This window comes from Canis lupus, chromosome X (genome assembly GCF_011100685.1).
Source record: "Canis lupus familiaris isolate Mischka breed German Shepherd chromosome X, alternate assembly UU_Cfam_GSD_1.0, whole genome shotgun sequence".
Classification (NCBI taxonomy): Eukaryota; Metazoa; Chordata; class Mammalia; order Carnivora; family Canidae; genus Canis; species Canis lupus.
Genome location: NC_049260.1, coordinates 19,404,017 through 19,430,494, shown reverse-complemented (window position 1 = coordinate 19,430,494; position 26,478 = coordinate 19,404,017). Strand labels below are relative to the sequence as shown.

At 40.1% G+C, this 26,478-nt stretch overlaps 1 non-coding gene and 1 pseudogene across 1 annotated transcript; one reads left to right on the top strand and one right to left on the bottom strand.

Moving 5' to 3' along the window:
• The window catches only part of LOC119868265, a 57,297-nt pseudogene that overhangs the window by 3,361 nt on the left and 27,458 nt on the right, over positions 1-26,478 (top strand).
• LOC119868581 lies at positions 3,036-3,137 on the bottom strand. The gene has a single exon (XR_005386576.1). It is a non-coding gene; the product is annotated as a U6 spliceosomal RNA (small nuclear RNA).

Here is a 26,478-nt window from a genome sequence, read left to right as displayed (position 1 = left end):
CCTGAGTCCTCCTGGTTGTTCTTAGAGACAATTTATTATTTTTTTTTCTTAGAGACAATTTATATATTGGGTTATCTCTAGTGTGATAGTGTCTCTACACTTTCAAGCCTGGGTGTTTAGCCTTGTGATTTTTCTGAGGGAGCCTGTTTCATATATTTAGAGCCCTCTTAAAAAGACTTGGTATTTGTTGGTTGTTAATTTCACCATAGCTTCAGCTTCCTAGTCAAGCCAGGCCCACCATTGTGAGGAAGCCTTTATTCTGTCATACACCAGTTTCCACATTTGTAGCCTGTTTTCCTAATGTAAAGAGACATGTTGGGGTCCAAGTAGTTTTTCTGCCATTTCAGAAAACCCTGAGAAAGTACTAGAAAAATGTATTAGTGGAGAGCTGACAAGTCACAATGTGTCATTATCTTCCACATTGTGATATCAGATATTACAGCGTGGATGGCTTTATGGCTCTCCTACAGTCCTCAGTATGACTTCTGGAATGTCATGTAATTTTAGAGCATTATCAAATTAGAATTTGATCAGTTTTTCTTCATTCTGGTTTCTATTGATCTGATATAAATGGGATACAAAAGAAATCAACTTTATTCTTTTTCTTTTCCCTATGGGGACTATGTTGGGGACCTCCTCTTCCCAGGTCTGGGAGGAAAACCCAGATATTCCCATAGCTTTTCTGGTTACTCTTATATAGCTAAATTTCTCTTTTTTATTTTAATTTTTTAAATTTATTTTTTAGAGAGAGAGAAAGTGTGCTTGTGATGGCTGGGACGGGGGGAGGGTGTTGGGAGGGACAGAAGCAGAGGGAAAGAGAATCTTAAGCAGGCTCTATGCCAAGTGAGGAGTCTGATTCAGGGTTCGATCTCACAACTCTGAGATCATGATCTGAGCTGAAATCAAGAGTCAGTTGTTTAACTGACCAAGCCACCCAGGCACACCTGTTTTATTTTATTTTTTATTAAAATTTTTAAAAAAGATTTTATTTATTTATTAGAGACGGAGAGAGAGAGAGAGAGAGAGAGAGAGAGAGAGAGAGGGAGAAGCAGGCTCCATGCAGGGAGCTTGACGTGGGACTCGATTCCAGGTCTCTAGGATCACACCCTGGGCTGAAGGCAGCTCTAATCCGCTGAGCCACCAGGGCTGCCCTTTTATTAAAATTTTTTAAAGTTTTTATTTTAATTTCAGTTAGTTAACATATAGTGTCAAATTAGTTTTGGGCATACAATATAGTAATTCAACACTTCCATACAACACTGTGCTCATCACAGCATGTGCACTCCATAATCCCCATCACCTATTTAGCACACCCACCATCCACCCACCTTTCCTCTGATAATCATCAGTTTATTCTCTATAATTGAGTCTGTTTCTTGATTTTGCTTCTTTCTCTCTCTTATTTTTGTCCCTCTGCTTGTTTGTTTATTGTTTCTTAAATTCCATGTATGAGTGAAATCATACAGTATTTGTCTTCTCTGACTGGCTTATTTTGCCTAGCGTAATATTCTCCAGCTCCATCCTTGTCATTGGAAATGGCAAGGTTTCATTCCTTTTTATGTCTGAGTAATATTCCATTGTATCTGTATAACACATCTTCTTTATTCATTTATCAGTCAGTGGACACTTGGGCTGTTCCCATAATTTGACTATTATAGGTAATGCTGCTATAAACATTGGGGTGCATGTATCCCTTTGAATCAGTATTTTTGTATCATTTGGGTACAAAATACCTAATAGTACAATTGCTGGACTGTAGGGTAGTTCTATTTTTAACTTATTGAGAATTCTCCATACTGTTTTCCAGAGTGGCTGAACTGGTTTGTTTTGTACCCACCACAGTGTAAGAGGGTTCCCCTTTCTCCACATCCTCACCAGCACCTGTTTTTTGCTGTAATGTTGTTTTAGCCACTCTTGACAGGTGTGAGATGATATCTCATTGTAGTTTTGATTTGCATTTCCCTCATGACGAGTGATGTTGAACATCTTTTCATGTGTCTGTTGGCCATCTAGATGTCTTCTTTGGGGGAACGTCTGTTTATGTCTTCTGTCCATTTTTAAATTGGATGATTTATTTTTGGGGGCTTTAAGCTTTAGAAGTTTTTTAAAATATATTTTGAATACTTATCAGATACAATTTGTAATTATCTTTTCCCATTCCATAGGTTGCCTTTTAGTTTTGTTGATTGTTTCCTTTCCTGTGTAGGAAACTATTTCCTAGTTTCATTCTTTTGTGTGTGGCTGTTCAGTTTTCCCAGCACCATTTGTTGAAAAGTCATTCTTTTTCCCATTAGATATTTTTTCCTGCTTTGTCTAGGATTAATTGATTATATAATTATGGGTTCATTTCTGGGTTTTCTATTCTGTTCCATTGATTTATGTGTCTTGTTGTGCTAGTATCATACTATTTTGATTGCTACAGCTTTGTAATATACTTTTAAGTCCAGATTTGTGATTCCTCCAGCTTTCCTTTTCATTTTCAAGATTGCTTTGGCTATTTGGAGTCTATTGTGGTTCTGTACAAATTTTAGGTTTGTTTGTTCTAGCTCTGCGAACAATATTATTGGTATTTTGACAGGGATTGCATTAAATGTGCAGATTGCTATGGATAGTATAGACATGTTAACAATATTTGTTCTTCCTGTCCATGAGCATGGAATGTCTTTCCATTTCTTTGTGTCCTCTTCGATTTATTTCATCAGTGTTTTATAGTTTTCAGAGTATAGGTCTTTCACCTCTTTGGTTAAGTTCATTTCTTGGTATCCTATTGTTTTTGATGCAATTGTAAATGGGATTGTTTTCTTAATTTCTCTTTTTTGCTGCTTTACTATTGGCATATAGAAATGAAACAGATTTCTGTACAGTTAGTTTGTATCCTGTGACTTTACTAAATTTATCGGGTTTTTTTCAGAAGTCAAAGATTTCTATTGTTCTACAGACACTTTTGAAAAGAGATTTAATTGAGAAAATATACAAAACATTTAAAAGTTTATCTCCAGAGAGCACCTAAATCTTTCTAGAGGTGTCAAAGCCTCAAAAATATGGGCTGCTTCATGAATTTGCATGTCACCTTGTGCAGGGACCATGCTAATGTTCTCTGTATTGTTCCAGTTTTAGTATATGTGCTGCTGAAGCACTCGATTGTCAGTTCTAACAGTTTTTTGGTGGAGTCTTTTGGGTTTTCTGTAGAGAGTATCATGTCATATGCAGATAGTGAAAGTTTGACTTCTTCCTTGCTGATTTGGATGCCTTTTATTTCCTTTTGTTGCCTGACTGCTGAGGCTAGGACTTCCAGTACTATATTGAACAGAAGTGGTGAGAGTGGACATACCTGTCTTGTTCCTGACCATAGAGGAAAAGCTCTTAGTTTTTCTCCATTTAGGATGATATTAACTGGATTTTTCATATGGCTTTAATTATGTTGAGTTATGTTCTCTTTAAACCTACTTTGTTGAGGCTTTTTATAATAAAGATTTTATTTATTTATTCATGATAGACAGAGAGACAGAGAGAGGCAGAGACACAGGCAGAGGGAGAAGCAGGCTCCCTGCCGGGAGCCCGACGTGGGACTTGATCCCGGGACTCCAGGATCGCGCCCTGGGCCAAAGGCAGGCGCCAAACCGCTGAGCCACCCAGGGATCCCCAGCTTTCTTTTTTTTTTAAATCAAGAATGGATATCATACTTTGTCAAATGCATTTTCTGCATCTGTTGAAATGATCATATGGTTCTTCTTTTTTTTTTTTTTGATCATATGGTTCTTATCCTTTCTTTCATTAATGATTGATTTGCAAATACTGAACCACACTTTCAACCCAGGAATAGATCCCACTTGATGGTGGTGAATGATTTTTTTAAATGTATTGTTGGAGTTGGTTTGCTAGTATTTTGTTGAGGATTCTTGCATATGTGTTTCCCAGAGATATTGGCTTATAGTTTTCTTTTTTGTGGTGATTTATCTGGTTTTGGTATTAGGGTAATGCTGGTCTCATAGAATGAATTTGGAAGTTTTCCTTCTTTTTCTATTTTTGACTAGTTTGAGAAGAATAGGTATTAGCTCTTCTTTAAATGTTTGGTAGAATTTACCTGTGAAGCCATATGGTCCTGGACTTTTGTATGTTGGGAGTTTTTTGATTGCTGATTCAATCTCTTTTCTGGTTATCAATCTGTTCAAATTTTTAATTTTTCCTGTTTCAGTTTTAGTAATATATATGTTTCTAGGAATTTATCCATTTTTTAAGGTTGTCCAATTTTTTGGCATTTAGTTTTTCATAATACTCTCTTATGATTGTATTTCTGTGGTATTGGTTGTTATTTCTCCTTTCTCACATATGATTTTATTTATTTGGGTCTTTTCTCTTTTTGATAAGTCTGGCTAGGGGTTTATCAATTTTATTAATTTTTTCAACAAATAAGATTCTGGTTTTATTGATCTATTATTTTTAAAATTTCTATATCATTTATTTCTGCTCTAATCTTTATTATTTCTTTCCTTCTGCTGGCTTTAGGTTTCATTTGTTCTTTTTTTAGCTCCTTTAGGTGCAAGTTTAGGTTGTTTGAGATTTTTCTTTCTTCTTGAGGTAGGCCTGTATTGTTGTATAGTTCCTTCTTTGACCTGCTTTTGCTGAATCCCAAAGATTTTGATCCATTTTGTTTTCATTTTCATTTGATTCCATCTATTTTTTTAATTTCTTCTTTTATTTCTTGGTTGATCCATTTATTTTTTGGTAGCAAGTTACTTAACCTCCATGTGTTTATGATCTTTCCAGATTTTTTCTTGTGGTTGACTTCTACTTTCATAGTGTTGTGGACAGAAAAGGTACATGGTACAACTTCAGTCTTCTTGAATTTGTTGAGGCCTCTTTTCTGGTCTAATATGTGATCTGTTCCAGAAAATGTTCCATGTACACTTTTCATTGCTTTCATTTTAGTGTAGTCTGAGGCCACTCAATGATTGTAGAGTTGTCATGTGGATACAAGAAACACAGTCTTTTCTTCTGCATGTGATGGAAGTGCACTTCACTCCTGAACCAGCATTATTGCTATACCTTTCAGCAGGTGCAGCTTTAGTCTCAGGTTCTTGACTTGATTATGTGAGCCAAATATTAATTCTTCTGTTTTTCACAAACTACATAAGACATAAGACAAACTTTCTGAAGCTTTTTGTTACTTGCTTGAAGCAAATGAGAAATAATCTTTGTTCTTCAGTTTTTGTGGTGGAGATATTTACCACATTCCCTTTCTTAGGGTCTTTTTATCCACATGCAGAATATAAAACTTAATTCTATAGTAGGTGGAGGTGTAGGACACCCCCCAGTCAGATCCCAATACACAGCTTATCAATGCACACACATATTACTGTAACTGATACTGCTGAGTGTATTGTGGGAGAGTTAAGTATGTGTAATTCTTCTCTTGATTGTAAGGGATGTTCCCAGCAGTAAATGGAATAATAGAATAGTGGTAGTGGGATGAGTATACAACTGGGAGCCCACCAGGCATCCCCAGCCCAGCCATGAGGTATCAATACAGCAGTGTAGGATTCTGATTTGAGGTATGCATAACTGGAAGCCTCTACATTGCCCAAGGAAATAAAAGAGGTAGATGTGCTTAAATGCTTAAAGGGACTATAACAGGGATCCCTGGGTGGCGCAGCGGTTTAGCGCCTGCCCTTGGCCCAGGACGTGATCCTGGAGACCCAGGATCGAATCCCATGTCGGGCTCCCAGTGCATGGAGCCTGCTTCTCCCTCTGCCTATGTCTCTGCCTCTCTCTCTCTCTCTATCATAAATTAAAAAAAAAAGGGACTATAACATTCATGGTAGTCCTAGGCAGCCAGTGAAGAAAACAAAGGGTACTTGGGGCCTTATTATAGATTACAATAAGCAGACCTCCTTGCCCTGGTAGTTGTAGATATCATAACATTTTAGGACTACATTGTACATACTGAAGGGTCTTGTGTGCAGTGGTGGGACATGCTAATTGTTTTTTCAGACTCCTTCAAACCCATGTGAGTAAAGTCTATTTGCCTTGATGGGTCACATTACTTTATACATTAATGTGGAATTAAGATCCATTATTTTGGGACACCTGGGTGGCTCAGTGATTGAGCTTCTGCCTTTGGCTCCAGGGTCCTGGGATCAAGTCCCACATCAGGCTCCCCACAGGGAGCCTGCTTCATTCTCTGCCTATGTCTCTGCCTCTCTCTGTGTGTCTCTCATGAATTAATAAATAAAATCTTTTAAAAAATCTATAATTTCTCACCAGTAGATAGGTCAAGACCTAGAAAAGACCAGTACCTCATCAGACATGTCTCAGTACCATTTCATGGATGATATTATTTTGATTGGAAGTGACAAGAGTAGTGGATGGTCTGTCTTAGATAGTGGGTCCAATTTCCTTGTAATTGGCACTAGAAGATTAACCCTTTACATATTAAGGAACAGCAGCCACCCAAGTAAGGGAATGACACCGTTTGGGATCTTGTTTTCCCTTCCTAGTACTCAACTATTCACATTCTTACATCTGTAAAACAATGGATTATAGTCTATTAATGCCACTAGGTACTTGAAAGTATTCCTGAGATTAAGTCATTAATATGACATCCGATATTGACAACTTAATGTCTTTGAGTATGTCAAGGTAATGTTGCCATTTGTGGTTTTTTTTTTTTTTGCTGTATTTATTTATATTGAAATAAAGTTGACACAAACTCAGAGTTTAATTAGTTTCAGGTGTACAACATGGTGATTCTGACACATCTGTACATTATGCTATGCTCCCTACAGTGTAGCTATGTGCTTTTGTTTTTGGTCTTGCCTGATACCACCACTGGGTGTACTTCATTTAAGAGACCAATGCTGGCTTGTTTGTGAGTAATGATGGACATTAAGAGAGCAACACATCAAGAGCAGGGGTTTTTATACCCTCACATCTCTATCAAGGGATTGGTTAAGATGAGAATCCCATGAAGTGGTTATGGCACATAAGCCTCCATATTTACACTGTAAGTGCTGTATCAAGGAAATAAATTAAGTGGACATTAATGGTATCTCGCAGCTACAGGAAAATGTACCTTGTCACTCTCCAGATATGGTTGTCTTAGATGCAAAGGTTGGAGCATCAACTCAGGCTTCTTGGTGTCTTTGGTACACCAAGTTTCTTGTGGATGCCTGGGCCTGGTTTGTGGATTTACCAACTAAATTAAAGTCCAATAGGGGATATGGGCCAGTGTAGCTGCATAACACCAAAGAAAATCATTTATAATTGTGCCTGGGATGGGAATTCTGCTCAATTAGTGCAGTTTAGGTATGATGCTTATCCTGGAGAATAAGCATCTGAATGAATCTTGCTGCATTTTTACTGACTTATGTGCAACTGATAATGTCCTAGCAGTGTGGGCTGGTGGCTGGCAGCTGAAAGGCTGGATGATCAATTTTTAGCCTTTGTTGGAATGAACATTATCAGCAGAATGCTAAAAATGCATACCATCTATTCATGTGTTATGAGACCATTGGTAGGGACCCTTTGAGGGAAATTTGGTGGAATCAACAAGCTCATCAAACATGTCATGCCCAGATTAGGACCAGTGCTAACTGGAGAGTCCATGCAACAAGGCATGGTAATTTATCTGTAATTTGGGACCTGGCTCAAAACAAGACCCAGAGTTTTCCATTGCTTGAGGCCATGGAATCTTGGAAATGTGCAGAGCACCAATTCCACAGTCAAGTAGAGAGACTCTGTGTCCCATAGCCAGAAATACTAGAGCTGGTATTCTGTTCTTTCAAGTGTACCATTGGTCATGGACTGTAGTAGATACCTTTTCTGACTATGTTATTGCCAAATCCATTTTTGGAGCAGTTTGGGGAATTTTTGCAATAGACTTGAACTTTACTTTGTGTTTACATTCATTGACTGCTTCCAATCAGACAGCATTGCCTGGTATATAGGAAGAAGTGCCCAGAATTTTGAGCTCCCTGGATGTTTTCTGGGCTATTCCTGCTTTGTAGAATAGCTAGGTAGCTGGTACTATTCACTGAAGAATGGCTTGGATTCTCATAGAAGAAACTAAAAAATAGAAAGGGGTGATTGCTGCTTAGTTCCCAGTAGAAAGCAAGTCAGTTTGGGTTCTAAATGTGGCAGTTCCCCAGAAGGGAGCCTCTTATTTAAATAGAGTGTTTATGTCTTTGAGAGTTGGGGGGAGGAGACCCAGAGTCATGATAGTTGAATATATGCTTACCACAACTCTCATCAGAAATCCTATATTCCTTCTAACCGAACATTGGCAGGGGCCATGGGATAATGTGTCAACAGAACAAGTTTTGGTCCTTTTTGCAACATAGCCTAGCACCTCCTTTTAGAATATGGTTGTATTAGGTATTTGTTGCTTTATCTTTTGAGTCTCTGCCATATCTCTTACAAGAGAAAAGTGGTTGGCTTTTAACATCCTGTTCAATATATACTTAAAGGGATGAGTCTATCTCACAGAAACTTCACTCACTACAGCCTTAAATGTAGGTCCTGCAGGTGCATTTCCTTTTGTATTCTGCTTATTTGAAGTAAAGCGGTAGTGTCTGGGTATTGCTATATTCTCAGAGTAACTATGAAAGGGGAGCTTTATCTGCTTAGGACATGAACTGATGCTTTCTTATGGTGTGAAACCTCCTCTTCCTCTTGTTTAAGAGCATATCAGTGTTTTAGGTTCTGCTTATTGTCCTGATGGCTTTGGGAGAGACAAATTTCTCTGCCTCAGTTGCTTCATCTTTATATAGGATATATTTCAATATTTTCTCTATGGATTGAAGTTTAAATAAATGATAAATGTAAGATCTTAATACAGCTTCTGAGACTTAGAATTTAGATCTTATTAACCATAGAAATCAAATGTTAGATTCAGTAAAAAATGTAAGAGTTCAAAGTAAAGGATGTGTGGTAAGCTCATCCAGCTGGGATTCATAAATGTTTCTTCCAGACCTAGGTGTTTTGGAACCATTTGAATTCTGAAAGTAGTCTCCAGTTGAACATGGACAAGTTTTGATGGTCTGTCATTTGTACATGTAGTCAAGTTTGGGTGAATGAGAGAAGGGAATGAGAATGAGAGAGTGAGTTAAGAATGAGAGAAGGGAAGATGCTAAACATGATTGCCATTTATGTTTGGGGGAAAGAGCTTGAGTGAGAGCTCCAGCTTATATGTATTTTCTCTTTAGCATTCCCCATTGACCAGGAACATGTGTTTTTCTATGACAGTCTCAAAAATTCAAGGCTGCGGGAGTTGGCATATGGCTTGTGGAACAGGCCTAATTCATATAGAGACAGCCACTCAGGGAATGTGATTCTTTGAACCCCTCAAATCCATCTATCTTCAAATATTTTTCTCCATTTCTTGTTCCATGATGGGAAATTCTGTCATTGACCCATTATTCTTTGGATTGCTTTTCACTTTTTAATGCTTTGTCCTGGTCACACTCATACAAATTGATCTCCCAACACTTGATCTTATATTAAATATGTCATTTCCAGAATACTTTCAAGTATTATATGTACCACACACTATTATTTGGTAGGAAAAACTAACCACAGGGATGTGTTTCTGCTTTAAGAGTGAAAATCTGGGGCGTGTGGGTGGCTCAGTGGTTGAGTGTCTGCCTTTGGCTCAGGGTGTGATCCCGGGGTCCTGGGATTGAGTCCCACATTGGGCTTCCTGCAGGGAGCCTGCTTCTCCTTCTGCCTGTGTTTCTGCCTCTGTGTCTCTTGTGAATAAATAAAAGCTTTTAAAAAAATAAATGCCTCTCAAAAAATAAAAAAAGAGCAAGTTTTAAGGGTGTTATCAGTAATTTATGGGACAATTGTGTAATTATAAAAATGTAAAGTGCTTTTTCTGAAAGAAAAATCCATACTGCTGTGAGGGCCCAAAGAAGGACACAGGATTTACTCTATAGTGGGGTCAGAGTGGATGAGCGAATCCTCAGGGAATACTTAATAAGAGTGTAATTTTGAGGCACTGATTATGTGGTTGTCACTAGGTGAAGAAATCTGCTGGGTCGGGCACCTGGGTGGCTCGGTCAGTTAAGTGTCTGCCTTGGGCTCGGGTCATGATCCTGGAGTCCCAGGATCGAGCTCCAGGTTGGGCTCCCCACTCAACGGGGAGTCTTCTTCTCCCCCTGCCCCTCACCTTGCTCATGTGTGTGCTCTCTCTCTCAGATAGATAGATAGATAGATAGATAGATAGATAGATAGATAGATAGATAAAACCTTTAAAAAAATAGAAATCCACTGGGTATAGGGTAAAGTTAAGGATCAGTAATGAGCTGGTCCTGAAAACAACATCTTGGAAGATCTTGGAAGATCTTGATACTGGAAGAGGTAATGTGAAACCCAGGACCTGGAGAAACCCAGAAAATATGTAATATGAATTACTAATCTTATGTTACAGATCAGAAAATTCAGCTTAAGGAAGGGAACTATGCTAGAAAGTGTCTTATGAGTCCAGATCCTTTGTTTCTACTTGTTCTGTTTCTTTCAACCTTCATGGATATTAGTTAGTATTTCTGAAGTGCTTTGTCAGTGATTTTGTGGCAACTGGGAAACAATCTCCATCCCTCCTCATGAGTGGAGGAAATTCCCAGCATGCCAACAACTCCTCCTGAAACGTCTTTTCTCCTTTTGACTAAAGACTCTTCTAGACCTGGGTTGAGTGATGGTCTAATTTATTTGGATCCATTTCTTTGCAAGGTGGCCTGACACTTTATTATTCATTTGATTATTAAATTTTAAATTTGAGTAGAGTTGATATACAATGTTACATTTATTTATTTATTTTTATCTTGGCCTTTGGAGCCTCTGCCAGTGTCTTTCTTACCTGAGGAAGGTGTGTGTTCAACTTCTTATTCAGTACAGACTTTCAAAAATATGTCTGTCCATAGCACCTTCATTTACTGCAACCTTAATTTTTACAGTGTAGGTCCATGTCCATATGTTATTTACATATTTGAAGCACTCCCCCTGGTCTGAAATCAAATACTTGATTGTGTTTCTTGTGGTGGAGCTTGTGTACTGCTGAAAAGGTGCAGGCACTTATGGGGCTTCTACTTCTGTTTGGTGTGAACCCTTCTTCAAGGTGGAGTAGATTGGTATTTGGTTGGTGGGACCGACCTCATCCATACATAGACAATCCTTTGAGAATGTGATACTATGAGCCCCAGGAAAGGTCATCCGTCCCTGAGTGTCTTCCCCTATCTCCTGCCCATAGTCCAAAATTTTGTCATCACATTTATTTTTTATTGTTAAATGTTTTTATGTTTCTATGCTATGTCTTATTCAATAATCATAGAAATTAAAACCTTCAAAATGCATACTACATTAAATACTTAATTTCAGGAATACTTTTGAGTGCCCACTGTGTCTCAGGCACTGTTATTTGGGAGACTTCATTAACCAAAGGTACATATTTCTGCCTTTCACAAGCTAAAATTTTAGTTGTGCTATCAGGAACTTAGGGAATGCTCATATCACTATGCAACCATGAAGTGACACGTGGTCTGTATATTCTATCACTTAACATAGAACTTTGCCAGTGCAGTTTTGGGGTGGGTGAGTAATCAGGGAGGATTTTCTTGAGGATGTGACATTTGAACACCTGAAAATGAGGTGGATGCTATTTGCTTAAGATGTAGCAAAAGCTCACCACAGTCTCTCAGGATCATGTGTCCTCCATGGAGAACACACACCTTCCTTCTACAGGAAGTAGAATTGCTGATGACAGGAAGAGTGTAAGAAACCTAGATCCTTTGCTGAGATTTGTGCTAAATCTGTTGTTTATCTAATTTAATCTATACCACCTTTCTACCCAGAGCTTTCTTCTTTTAAGAGCAAAGAGGTCTAGGGTACAGATTGAGAGCCATCTCTAATTTTACTGGAACAAGAGGCTTTACCCAGTGGTCAAGATGTGTTAGAAGCTTGATAGCACTCAGAGTTGTTTAACCTTTTAGCTGTTGTGGGTACTGGGGCAAAAATCACCGTAGTTCCTAGAAACTTCCATAGGTATGGTAAAAATTTTACCTCAGATGTGGCTATCGCTCTCAGATTGGGTTGTGGACTGATGTGTACTGAAGTGTGGGCACTTTTGAGCAAATATACATATAAGATTTGTAGTGTGGGAAGAGGTGTAGTAAGTGTAATTATCTTGATTGTAAGGGATGTTCCCAATCGGGAAGTGCCACAAAGGAATAGTGATAGTGGGGTGAGTGGGCAACTGGAAGTGCATCAGGCTTCCTCGGCATAGTCACAAATTATCAGTAGATACTGTAGGATATGGGAATATGGGGCAAGGGAGTGAACGAAGGTCCCTCCGCAGATCAAGGAATTGATAGTTGCATAGATATTTAAGAAAACTATACCATGCTACAAAATAGCTTTGTGTGACCAGTAAAAAAACCCTATGGTATTTCATGTGACACTGTGCTGGAGTGCACGCTCAGTGCAGCAGTGTTACTCATAACCCCTCCACTTAGAGGTTATGAAGGTCATGGCACCTAATGAAGTGGCATTGGTGGACCTGTTAATGTTTTCTTCAATTCTCTGCATCCGTGTCATGGGAACCAGTTTGCCTTCACAGAGCTTATCTAAGGCAACCTAAACTTTTCCATGATGCCTCACCAGTTGATAGGCTGAAATCTATAAAATAGGAATTCTCACCAGAGAATTTATTGTACTATTAGGTGATGACCTTATTCTGATTGGAAGAGCTAAAGACAGTGGATTATCTTTGTTAGAGAAACTTTCCATTATCTAAGTAATCAGGCCGGAAGATCGACTCTGCCAAGAATCATTGTTCTGCAGCCCAGGTAAGTCCTGGTGAACCATGTGGGCTGATGCCTAGATAACAACCCCAAGTTTATTCAATAGAACTGGTGTCCTTAACCCTCTAGAAGAGCAAATTTGAAGAGTATATGATAATCTTGTTCAGTACTGGACAGACTTTATATATATCACATAGGTATCTTACCTAGTCCATTACATAAAATTATTGGAAAGGCATAGAGTTCACCAACAGCTTGCCTTAGAAAATATACAAAAACTGTACAGATCACCTTTCCCTTAGTGACAGTTACCTATTCAGTGTGTTTTGACAAAAAGTGTCAATGACATTTATGCAGAGTGAGACCTGGAGCAAAAAGATATGGCCATTAGGCAATATCAGCCTTGGGGTTTGTTCATGGTGCTTGCCTGAAACTATTACCCAACATAGCCCATGTAAAAAGCTGTTTCTGGCATATTAATAGGTGCTGATGGAGTTAACAGAGTGACAAAGCAAGATCAGGGGTTATGAAGCCTTGACTTTCCTATCAAGGGATGGGTTAAAAATGAGAATCCCAACAACATATGTGATTATTCCCCCCAAGAAACATCTGTTTTCAAGAGAAAGTGGTATATACAAAGAAGAAACAAATCAAGTGTTAGAGATGTCTCAGAGATACAAGAAAAAGTGTCCAGATAGACCCACATTCTTAAAGATGCCTGAATCTGATTAGATCTTGATGGTAAATCTGTTAATAAAAGTAGGAGTGTAGTGGGATGTAGAAAACCAAAAAAAAAAAAAAAAAACTGTGCAAACCTAGATAAAACCAATTCTGCATGGAAAAGGAATTCTTGGTGGGTGAAGATTCAGTCTGTGGTGCTTTCACTGGAAAATATTACCCTGAAATATATCTTGTATTTCGACTGACTCCTTGGTAGCTGCCTCTAGGCTGGGTCATGAACTGGTGCTTGGCCCAGCCTCTGTTTAGCTAAACAACATGAGCCAATTGCACAAGACACACAACCCCTATTTGTGCTCTATGTGTGTGCTTGTGAATAGGGACTCTTAGGATGAAAATCAGTTGAATCAAGAAGCTCATCCATTTGAGCTGCCCAGGAAAGGGCCATGGTGGAGTGGATAGACTATTGCATAGAGCATGATGATCTATTTTCAATTCAGGACCTGGCCTGAAAACAAGATTTTAGTACATGAGGCCAAAGAAGCCTGGGGAAAGTGCTTATTAGAGTGCCAGCTACACAGTCAAGTACAGAGGGGATTCTTGGGTCCATAAACAGATGTGCCAGAACTGGTGCTGTATTGTCCTCTCAGAGTTATGACTGGCATGAATTGCAGTTGATTCCTTTTCTGACTATGGCACTAGCAATCCTGTGAGCACAGCAGATGGAAAATTGTATTTAAGGACTATTAGTCGGATTGTGTTTTCTATTTGTATTCGGTGACCACATCTCCTCAGACCATAGTGCCAACTTTACAGCACATAGTACTCAGCAGTGAGGAACTTCAAGAGACATTCAATGGACCATTTATCCCCATGTCATTCCAGAAAGGCAGATGTCATTGAAAGATTGCTTAAATTCTTTAAAAAAAATGAGCGAGGACAACCAATCAACCAATGCTCTTGGTGGAGCAAATGCTTATGAAAGTCAGTTTAGGCTTTAATTGTGCCATTTCCACAGCACCTGCTGTGGGAATTTAAGTAGAATCCTTAAATTTCTACATTTAAGTAGAATCCTTAATTATGAGGTTAGGTAAAAGGGATGAGGCCCAACAATGGCTTCCATGCTAATAACTCCTTCCAATGTTTTCTGCCTTTTTCTACCTCAGTTTTTCATGTCTGTGAGGGGGTGAGTGGGTTATTGCTGTTGATTCAGTTTTGGTTTGTTGCTTAGCAAGATAATACAGTACTTTACCTTAGAATATGGGGTCCTTGGCATTTATATTTTTCACCTTTTAAGCTTCTGCCAAAACACTTATCAAGGATGAGTTGCTTTCAACATCTTGTTCAAGACAGACTTTCAGGGATCTGTCTGGTGCACAGCATATTCCCCCACTCTATTCTTTATTGTAGGTCCTATGGGTAAATTTATCCCATCTCACTCATTTTGTGAGTTATCGGGGTACATACAAACCCCTCATATCTGGGACATATAAAGACCCCTTGTAAAGACTTGGTATTTGCTGGCTATTGATGTCAGCATAGCTTCAGAGATCTAGTCAATTTGGACCTGCTGGTGTGGGAAGCCCTTCATTTTGTCCGATACCAGTTTCTGCTTTTTTGTTCTGGTTTTACCTGTTGTAATGTGACATGTCAGGATTCAAGGTCTTTTCTTTCATTATTTTACAGGCCCTTAAAAAAACACTAGAAAATATATAGAGAGCTGACAAGTCACAGCTTGTCATTGTCTTCTACCTTGTAGTAGCAAATAGTGGAAACATGGATGGATCCCCTGTAGTCCTCAGTGGCTTTTGGGTTTTTAAAGAGCATAGTCCTATTGGAATTTGATCAATGTCTTCACTTGAGTTCCTATGGGGCTGATATAAGTAAGGTCAAAAAGACAGTAAAGAAGACACTTTTTCTCTTTCCTATGAAAACTGTGTTCCTGAACACTGAGAAATATCTTCCATTCCCAGCTAGGGACGACTTAAAGATTGGAGTCTTGTAAACAGTGTATATATGGATGTGGAGTTCAGAATAGGCAACTGTTTTGCCTTTTTTAAATCAATGAGCAATTATACAACTTCTCCCTAGTTATACAGTTGCTCATTCTTACCCCCTTTGATGTGGTTCCCAGACAGTGTAAGGCTTAGGGAGAAGAGCCCACCTTTGCCTAGTTGACTAAATTGTAGTGTGAGTCTGATGTCTGAGATATGGAGGAAATTCTGAGTGGATGCTCTTTAGGAGACATTTTCATTTCATCTTTTAGGGACTTAAGACTTTATGCCCCTGCTGAATGCAATGCCTTTCCTCTGGTCATGAAACTCTCCCTCAGTCCATAGCCTTTGTGTGTGTGTGTTTTTTTTTTAACCTCTGTTGGGGTCATTTTGCTTTTTCCTGTGCTTCTCTTGGTATTTAAATGATTTTCAGAGTACTTTTGCCCCTAGAATCTATATATAAACCCTGAAAACCAGAGATATATTTTCTGTAAATGGTGGGAGTGCTGCCCTCTCTCAAGATGTGCTTTTACGTTCCTTATCCAGGGGTACCACTAGCCTCAGCCTCTTGATTTTACTTGGGTGAGTCAGACACTAGTTCCTGTCTTCCTTAATCTTTAGAGGCCTTACTCAACTGTTCTGAAGCTCTTTGTTAGTGATTTTTGTGGCAGGGGGGCAATAGTCCTTTTCCCTACTTCATGACTATGGGGAAAATGCCTGTCACACTGATACCTTTGAACTCTTTTCTCCTTTCTCCTCAGTTCTTGTAGATTTCTGTGGTGAGTGATGGGCTAATGTCAAGAGAACCTGTATAGGTCCATTTTTTTTGCAGGATGGTGTATTAGTCTGCTCAGTTCCCTATAACAAGATACCACAGACTGGGTGGCTTAAACAACAGAAATTTATTTTTTTCACAGTTCTGAAAGCTAGATGTCCAAGATATAAATGTTAAGGTTGGTCTCTGGTATGAGCCCTCTACCTGGCTTGTAGATGGCTGTCTGCTTGTTTGTCCTCACATGGCTTCTTCTGTGTGATGCGTAGAGAGAGAGAGAGAGAGAGAGAGAGAGAGAGAGAGAGTGTGTGTGTGCACTTTGGTGTCTTCCTATTCTTAAATGGGCACCAGTCCTATTGAATTAGGGCCCCACTCTGATGGCCTCATTCAACTTTAATTACTTTCTTAAAGCCCTGTCTCCAAACAAGTCACATTGGAGGTTAGGGCTTCAACATAAGAATTTTGGAGGACAAAATTCAGTCCATAACAGGCATCCTCGTACCTCACAGTACACTATGGGAATATTTGGTATTTGTTGTCTTGGCCTTTGGAGCCTCTGCCACTGTTTTACCTAGGAGGGTATGTATTCAGAATCCTGTTCAATGCAGGTTTTTAGGAATACACCTTTCTTTGACTCTCCACCTGACTCATACTCAACTTCGGCCTTTTGTGACTGACCTTTTGGTTTGGCTCCTTCTGTTCTTTCCACATACTCCTCTGGGTGCTTTCCTTTTAGCACAATCTTATGCCACTCATGATCATCACATCCACATGTGGACATGAGAAGTGCGGTCCTCTCTTTTGCATGTGGCAAAAGTGCAGCTCACTCCCAAACCACCCTTTTGTGATACCTTTGGCAGTGGCTGCTACAGCCACAGGTTCTTGACTTTGTGTATCTCAAATACTGTACCTTGTGTTTCAAAAATTCCACAAGACATAAGAAAAGCTTTCTGAAGCTCTTAGTTATATGCTGTCCCTTCCTCATGAAGGTGGAGAAAAGCCCCAACACATTTCCTTCCTCAGAGCCCGCATGTTGACCATGGAGAACAAAACCTTCTCTTCTTTGGGAGGCGTGAATTACAGGTGCTCCCAAGTCAGCACTCTTTTAAAAAATTTTTTTAATTTTTGTTTTTATTATTATTTTATTGAAGTTCAATTTGCAAACATACAGTATAATACCCAGTGCTCATCCCATCAAGTGCCCTCCTCAGTGCCCATCACCCAGTTACCCCATTCCCCCGCCCAAGTCAGCACTCTATTGTACCTTCTGCTAAGGGCAGCTCTAGCTCCAGCTTTTTCCTGTGTGAGTCAGACACTAGTTCCTTTGTACTTGTAACTTCAGAGTCATGAGTGAAGCTTACTGAAGCTGCTGCACTTATGTCATTTGTCCCATCTGTCTTATTCAGCTTGGCTGCTATAACAAAATACCATAGAATGGTTGAATTACATGATAGACATTTATTTATCATAGTTCTGGAGTCTGAGAAGTCCAAAATCAAGGCCCTGGCAGATTTGGTTCTGGTGAAGGCCCTCTTCTTGGCTTGTAGATGGCTACCTTCTTGCTGTGTCCACACGTGATGGAGAGTGACCTCTCATGTCTCTTCCTCCTCTTATAAAGGCATAAATCCCATCATGATGGCCCTGCCCTCATGGCCTCATCTAAACCTAATTACTTCCCAAAGGCTCCATCTCCAGATACCATAACATTGGCAGTTCGGGCTTCAAGATATGAATTTGGTGAGGTGTGGGAGAGTAGGACACAAATATTTAATCCATACCATTATATCTCATCTCATAATATATCATGAGTCTCCAGTCATACAAGTCTGAGTATTACAGAGAAGCATGTGATTGGTGATGGACAGTAAGTTTCCTTCAGGAATGCAGTGATTTTATGACTTACAGGTGTCCCAAATGGAGAAACTCCCTGATGTTATCCATGTGTAGGGTATTCACTTTGCATTTTTGCCCTGGTGACTATAGGTCACATATCTTTATAGGTCACACGGGGAAAAACTTGAAACACATCTCATCAGAATGTGGCAGATCACCTTACCATGTCCTACTTGCCTTCCTATCCCCCTTTCAAGGGTGCCATGAGGCAAATTCTCATTTGCTCCACAGTCTTCTGGGATGTGGGTCTTTCAGCCCAACCTTTACCCCTCAAAATAGATTTGCAGAATAGATAAGAATCCAGTGTCCACAATATTGGTATACAGATCATGTTTCTAAATGCTTTGGTGACAGGGAGGCACGTGATCCTTTAGCTATGTCCCTGAGGCCCCTGCTGAATTGTGTAGGTAGTTTGAGTTAGACATAAAGAGTAGAAAACCCCATAAATCTAAGAAAAATATTACTTGGTTATTACCCACTCGTCTGTGTCACTAGGAAATTGCTGCTGTATGACTGATGGCTGTGATTACAGATAAAATACTACCTATTGTTCAAGTGCATTCAGTTATTGTAGAGGTACACTGAGCTTTGTTCCCACAGAAAACAAAAAGGAAAGAGCAATAAGGATAGGTTTGGGCTAAAACCTAATTAAACTATAGAGGGTTCCTCCTTAGGTAGTAGATAAGGAAGCCCTGTCTGTCGTGCTGAGGGGAAAGGAATGGAGATCACCTGGACACCCAACAACCACCCTCATGTTCCAAGCCAATCTAGCCATGAATACCTGGGTATTGACAGGAAGAAGGCAGAAAAATTTGCTAGATTTTCATATTCACATTGATGTTTATTTAACATATTCAACTGACTTTCCAACTAGGTCTCTATTCTTTCAAGAACAAACAGGTCTAGACCATCTCTCACTGGGAAAAAAGGCTTTATCCATTGGTCAGAGTGTGTTGAGTATTTGTACTCATGTTTTTCACATTTTTCTAGTCCTTGTGCACACAGGGACACAAGTCACTGTGATGCTTTGAAATTCCCACGAGCATTGTCAAAATTTACTTTGAGGAAATAACTCTTATATTGGACTATGGACTGATGTGAGTTTATGTGTGGGCCCCTACAGACCAATGCACATGTAAGATAGTGTTAACTGTTATTAATGAATGTATTGTGAGAAGATTTGTGTTAAATACATGTAATTGTTCTTTGGGTTGTAAGGGATGCTCCCAGTGGGGAAATGCCACAATTAGAACAGTGGTAGTGGAATGAATGGACAATTGGGAGCCCATCAGCCTTCCTCAGCACAGTCATGAGGTATCAATAAAGCCTTAGGAGGAGGATGGTGAAAGGAAGTTCTTACACTGATCAAGAAATGAAAGGACAAAGAGGTGCTTAAAGAGACTACACCACTGTAGGGTAACCCTGTGTGACCAGTGAGCAAAGTATCTCACACCACAATGTGGATGCCCACAAACTCAGTCTGGCGGCCCTTTTTGCCCCCGAAGTTCTAGTTGTTATGATGGTCATGAAGTCCATTTTGCTGATTGAAGAGCCTCGTATGCAGCACTGATTATTTTAATGCTTCTTTTTCAGATCGTATTACAATTGGATGATCAGAGGCTGTTTGTCTTTCTGGAGCATATACTGTAATATATTTTCTCCAGTCTACTGTAGAGTATCCTGAGGCCGACTCACAGTGTATTGTGTTTATTATGTAGACAGTCCATCACCTGTGTAACCTGTGTTGGAAGTTTAACTGTGGGAGGAATCAGCAGCTAGCTACCTAGACATACTTCTGGTGAGCTATGTAGGTTAATGCCCAGATAACATTCCCTGAGCTCATTCAAGAAACACTGATGGCCTAAAAACCTCCAGAAAACTAAATTTGGCAGAGTGTGTGGTACCTGATCAGTTTGGGATGAACTTCATACCCCATATATAGAGGGATCCTGTTCAGCCCGTTGTAAAAGATTACTCAAAAGGTGGCCATTTTTAAAAGAGATTTTATTTATTTATTTATTTATTTATTCATGAGAGAGAGAGACAGAGACAGAAACACAGGCTGAGGGAGAAGGAGGCTCCATGCAGGGAGCCCGATGTGGGACTCGATCCCGGGTCTCCAGGATCACACCCTGGGCTGAAGACAGAGCTAAACTGCTGAGCCACTCGGGCTGCCCCAAAAGGTGGCCATTTTGACCAGTATGCTATAGAAACTCTGAAACAAGCTTTACAGACCAGTTTTCTACTCAGGCACATCACTCATGCAGTGTGTTTTGAGAGAAGGTATCAAAGACTGACATATATGTGGACTGGAATCTGTGGCAAAAAGATGTAGCCACTAGGCAATGACACCCTTTCTTTCTTTCTTTAAGATTTTATTTATTTATTCATGAGAGAGAGAGAGAGAGAGAGAGAGAGAGAGGTAGAGACACAGGCAGAGGGAGAAGCAGATTCCATGCAGGGAGCCTGACATGGGACTCGATCCCGGGTCTCCAGGATCACGCCCTGGGCTGAAAGTGGCGCCAAACCCCTGAGCCACCTGGGCTGCCCTCTCTTTTTTTTTTTTTTAAGACACCAAATGAATATACTTACAAAGTAGGGTACAATTAATGGCTATATAAATGGTACAAATTATATACTCAACAAGAATTGTCCAGAAGTTTGTTGTCAAATCAAATTTATAAATTGTAATTATAATCACATTATTTTTTCACACATTCCAATTTCTTTTTTTTAATTTTTAAATTTTAATTTTTTTGTGTATTTTTAAATTGGAGTTCAATTTGCCAACATACAGTATAACACCTAGTGCTCATCCCGTCAAGTGCCCCCCTCAGTGCCCGTCACCCAGTCACCCTGTCCCCCCCGCCCACCTCCCCTTCCACTACCCCTTGTTCATTTCCCAGAGTTAGGAGTCTCTTGTGTTCTGAATGACACCCTTTCTGATTTGTTTATGGCTTGCCTGACATTGTCATCTGATATATCCCATTTGAAAGATGATTGCTGGCTTGTTAGTGGATGCTGATTGATATTGAGAGGGTAACAAAGCATTAGCAGGCATTAGTATGCCCTAACTTTCCTATCATAAAATAAGCACCAGGTAAGAAGCCCAACAAAGTGACTATTGCCCAAGAAATAGCCATTTTTAAGTGTAAGTGGCATATCCAGAGAAGAAATAAACCAGGCATTAATAGTATCTTAAAGGTTCAGGAGGGGCGCCTGGGTGGCTCAGTGGTTTGAGCATCCACCTTTGGCTCAGGGCATGATCCCGGGGTCCTGGCACTGAATCCTGCCTGCATCAGGCTCCCTGCAGGGAGCCTGCTTCTCTCTCTGCCTCTCTCTCTCTGTCTCTCATTAATAAATAAACAAAATCTTAAAAAAAAGGTTCAGGAAAAAGTGTCTAGTCACTTTCCAAGTGTGGGTGACTGAGATGCAGAGATGGTGCCAGCACCCCATTTTCTGGTGGCCTCTGTTCACCTAGGTTGCTGCAGATGCCTCGATCTGGTACATGGACACATACACTAAATTAAAGGCAGACAGATAGCAATGGGCTGTGGAAACTGTACAACTCCAAAGAAAATCGTTTGCCCCTAAGCATGGAAGAAAGCAATCTGCTCAGATGGTAGAGCTTGCCTGTATAACCTGCTGACTGTGGTGCTTGCTCCGAAAACCAGGCTTCAAAATGTACCTTGTTACATTTGACTGACTCCTGAATGAGAGTCCATGGACTGACAGTATGGACAGTTGCCTGGCAACTGGGTGACTAGATGATCAATTCTCAGTCTCTGTAGTAGCAGACATTATCAGTCAGATGCATAATATGTGCACCCCCTGTTTGTGCCCTATGTGATGCACATGAATCACCTTGAGAATGAAATTCATTGGAATCAACAGGCTTATTAGATGATGTCCTGTTCAGGTTAGCACCCTGATCACCTGGATGAACTATGCACTGGGAAGTGTAATCCATCTACAATTAGGGAGCTGTCCCTAAAACAAGACCCTGTGATTCTAGCACATGATGCCAGCTATACAGTCAAGTAGAGAGGACATCTCCAGGTCACATACACAGAAGTGCCAGACCTGCCTTTGTACCCTCCTTTTCAAGGTTACCACTGGACATAGACTACAGTAGATTAACCTCACGTACATGCACAGCAGAAGAGAGAGTTTTATGCAAAGACTTGTAGTTGAACTGTTGTCCAAGGCCTCCTAAAAAGACTTGATGTTTGTTGGCTGTTGGTTGCAGCTTCTGGTGTTTGGTCAGTGAGAGCTGACCATTTTTGTGTAGTCATTTTTTTTGTAGTCCTTCTTTTGGCAAGTACCAGTTTCCCATTTTTGTACTCCTTCTGCCATTTAAGTTGTGATATATTGGGGCTCCCAGCACTATGCTAGAATCTCCATCCTAAGCTCGTATATAAGGTGGTGGTGGCACCTCAGGACTCCTATTTCCATGTTGGCCTTGATTTTAGCTTCCCCCCTCCCCAGACAGTGTAGTCTGGCCCTACCTTCTTATTTAGATTGTCTCCATGATATTGTAGCTTCCTTCTCCTGAGGTCAGCTAAACTACAGTGTCTTTCTGGAAAAAATACTGAGCTTCTAGAACTGCTCCATGGTCATTTGCTTGCAGAAGTAATGTAGGGCCCTATCTATCTATCTATCTATCTATCTATCTATCTATTTATAGGATATGAGTATGTGAAAATGGATTCCATTTGGATTCTCCCTGCCTAGCTTACCTAAGAGTCTTCTTAAATGATTGGGGTCCTGTCTTCAGTCTTGGAACCATGGCATTCTTTATAGATATCAGTCAGCATAATTAGTGAGGACAGGGAGACCTTGGGAACATTTGACAAAAACAGAAAAGGAGGAAGAAGGGAGAAAAGGGGGTGAATTGGAATATGTCCAGGAAGACAAGGCACATACAATGGGGGTGTAATCCAGTATGTCTTCATCTTATGATTCCCTGAAGATAGATTTTCCAGATCTGACAGTATATGAAGCCTTTGAAAAATGCTTGTGGCTTTAGGTAGCAAGAGGCTGATTAAAATCTCCTGAGATCCTGGCTATTTGGACTTTTGTAGATCTAAAGATTTCAAAACAGCCTATGTAGCCAGATCTTACTTCATTCAGGAATAAAGAAGCCTGTGGTAGAAGCTGACGTCCCTCTGTCACTGAAAAGAACTGAAGAGTTCATACATTGATTGAAGTATTAAAGGGCTTGATAGAACTCATATTGCCAAACCAGTGTGGGGTAGCACTTCACTTTGGTGATACCAGATCCTCACATTTATGCTCCTGCTGCCTTTTGTATAGTGACTTGTCAGTGCCCCCGAGCACTGCTAAGCTGGGACACCTGAGGCCGCGCTGGCGTGGTTTGGAGTGGCTGCCCCTCGAGTGGCCTGTCATATGTGGGGCCCAGATGGACTCCATGAGATGTTTGATCTTTTCCTCCTGGAGGCTATTAAGTCCACCGCACTCTACTGAAAATACTGGTAAGTATCTGTAGGCCTAGATGAAATGCTGTCAATTGAACTTCATAGTTGTGAAGTGGGACATTATCATATCCAGTTCATTCCCATGCCAGCTCCCTTTTGTCCCCTCTAGCAGGGGCAACTCCAGCCCTAGTTTTTCTTTCTACATTAATCAAACACCATACCGGTGTCACTGGAAATGCAAAGAACACGAGTGAAGCTTTCTGAAGCTCTTGCACTTGGGTCAGTCATTCATGAGGCAGTTTTCTCATCCCTCAGGGTTTGTTGAGATATGGGGATTTCTGCCCTTCCCTTATCTGAGCAAAGAGCTGCAGGATAGACAAGCACTTAACTGCAACCTAGACGTGGCTGCTCTACGAGCAGGTCTCCTATAACTTGTACTGAGGTATTTCTCTCCATTTTCTTATGGAGAGAGCATAAAGAATACTGGGAGGTTGAATTTACCTCATTCTTTTTTGCTGTGTTAGTAAATATTAAAGTGTCAAAATGTAAAGAAGGCCTTTACAGATAATTTTAGTGTAATAACAAATTTACCTTCTCTTTGGCCTTGTATGTCTCTGTGAGTGAAATGCCAAATTTGGCACTGATTGTGTGGCTGATGAAGTTATGATGCTCCTTTATTAGACAAGAGGCCATCCTGGTCAGATTAATGGCTAAGATAGATTCCCCAGCATCTGGAATCACATTTTTTCGCTTAAGTGGTGATGAGAGCCACAGTAGGGTCCCTGAGCTAATAATAGATGATTTATTTCATATTAAAATAGATTAGGCCTCTAGGCTGATGGTACCTGTGATGATCCTGGCTAAACCCATGGACAAGATGAGACTTCCTGATCTAATAGCACAGCAGGGGCTGGTTAGGAGGTACCAAGTCTCTCCCAGATCAGTAGAGCATTGCAGGCCAAGTTATGAGAGGTGTGGCTTCTAGGATTTGGTATTATACTCCCTGTCTACATGGGAGGTGAGTTGTGATCTTAGGGGTCCTCCCACTGTTCAACCTATAGCAGAGTATGTGGGCTAGGATAGAGTTAGGATACATTTCTCTGGGATCATATAGTAAATGCTACCTGTTGAAAAAGCTTTAGAGGGTTAGGCAACAAGGTGTAGTGTTGGAATCAACCATTCAATTGGTGCATAGTTGTTAAAAGTACATTTGTTGTGGCTAAAGAATGGCTGAAAGTGTGTGTAAACCCATGTTTACAACTACGTAAACCCATAGTGCCAATTGCACCCTGTAATCTCCTATCCTTACTTTCTGGGCTTCCATCCAAGGAGAGTAATGGTCTCCTATAAGCTGTATGTTAGATATATATAAAATATCTGTGGCCTATGTTCTTGTAAAAAGTATCTGAATGCAGCTATAGAAGGACTTGTGAAGAGATGGAAAGTTAAAAGCAATTTGGTCCTTGAGAAGCCTGCAAGTCAATTCATTGTATGCACCATGTACTAATGTGTAATCAGAATGTGTTACATGCTGAACTGTGAATGTTCTTATAGTATCAGAGGACATTTCCTTCTATGTGCAACATTTTTAATGTATAATGATATCTTGTTGATTGGCAAGTTATGGATGTCAATCTTGATGGTCTTGGATACCTACCAGAAGGGAGAATTACAATTCTCAACAAATTTGAGGGCATACTTTCTAGATACAATACTTGAGATTATTTAAATGGGTTTACGCTCAGAATTATGTGTGTAGCAAAAAGAAAAAAAAAACTGCTGCCCTTCACACACTCTGGTATTCTGTGTTCCTGACAAAATAGTTGTTGCTCCTTCTAAACTGCTGCAAAAATTGCCTGTTTGTTTCTCACTAAAATAAGCAATACTACATGGGGGTTTGTATCACCTTCTTTTGTCAAATTGATTCCGCAGATTTTTTTAATTAATTAATTAATTAATTAATTAATTTATTTTGATTCTGCAGATTTTAAACTTCTTCCTTCTGGAGGATGATAAGGTTACAGTGCTTTTTTGGAAAAGCATAGGTGAGACCCAGCATACCCGAGTATAGAATAGGACCTGGGAAGCAGTAGCAGATCTCACTGATAAAGCGTTTGATGACTACAGGCAGTCACTTATGTCAAAATGTACTAAGGTCTACTCCTACAATTAGGGAGAAAGAAGTGATGTTAAGGATGGGTTTGGGTAAAAGCCCAATGAGACTATAAAGACTTTCTTTTTGACTAGCAAATGAGAGTTCTGCCAGTTTTCCTGGAGAACAAGGAGTGAAGATCACCCAGTTTTCTGTGACTGTCCCCATGTTGTAAGTCAGTCTGGCTGTGACCATACTGCTTGTAGGGGGTCATCAGTAGAAGGACCAAGAGGACCTAGACCCTTTGGGTGAAATCAGTGCTATTTGGGCTGATGTTCATGAGACTCAGTACCACCATTCTATCTAGATCTTTCTCCTTCAATAATAAACAGGAATAAGGGCAGGGGTTGAGACCTTCCCTTTCTAATTGAAACTGGAGGTTTTATACTGATCACGGTGTATTGAAAACATGATGGCACTTAAAGTTGTCAGACCATTCAGCCTTTGTAGACACCAGGCCACAAGTCACTGTGGTTCCTAGAATCCACCAGTGAGCATAGTTCAAAATTTATTTTGGATGTGGAAATAAATCTCAGATTGGACTGTGGACTGATGTGAGTTTATGGGTAGGCTCTTTTGGGCCAATTACACAAGATGTTATAACTGGTACTGCTGAATGTATTGTAATAAGAGTTGTGTTAAGTTTGTGTAACTTCGGGATGCCTGGGTGGCTCAGTGGTTGAGTGTCTGCCTTTGGCTCAGGGCATGGTCCTGGGGTCCCAGGGTCCTGGGATCAAGTCCCACATCGGGCTTTCTG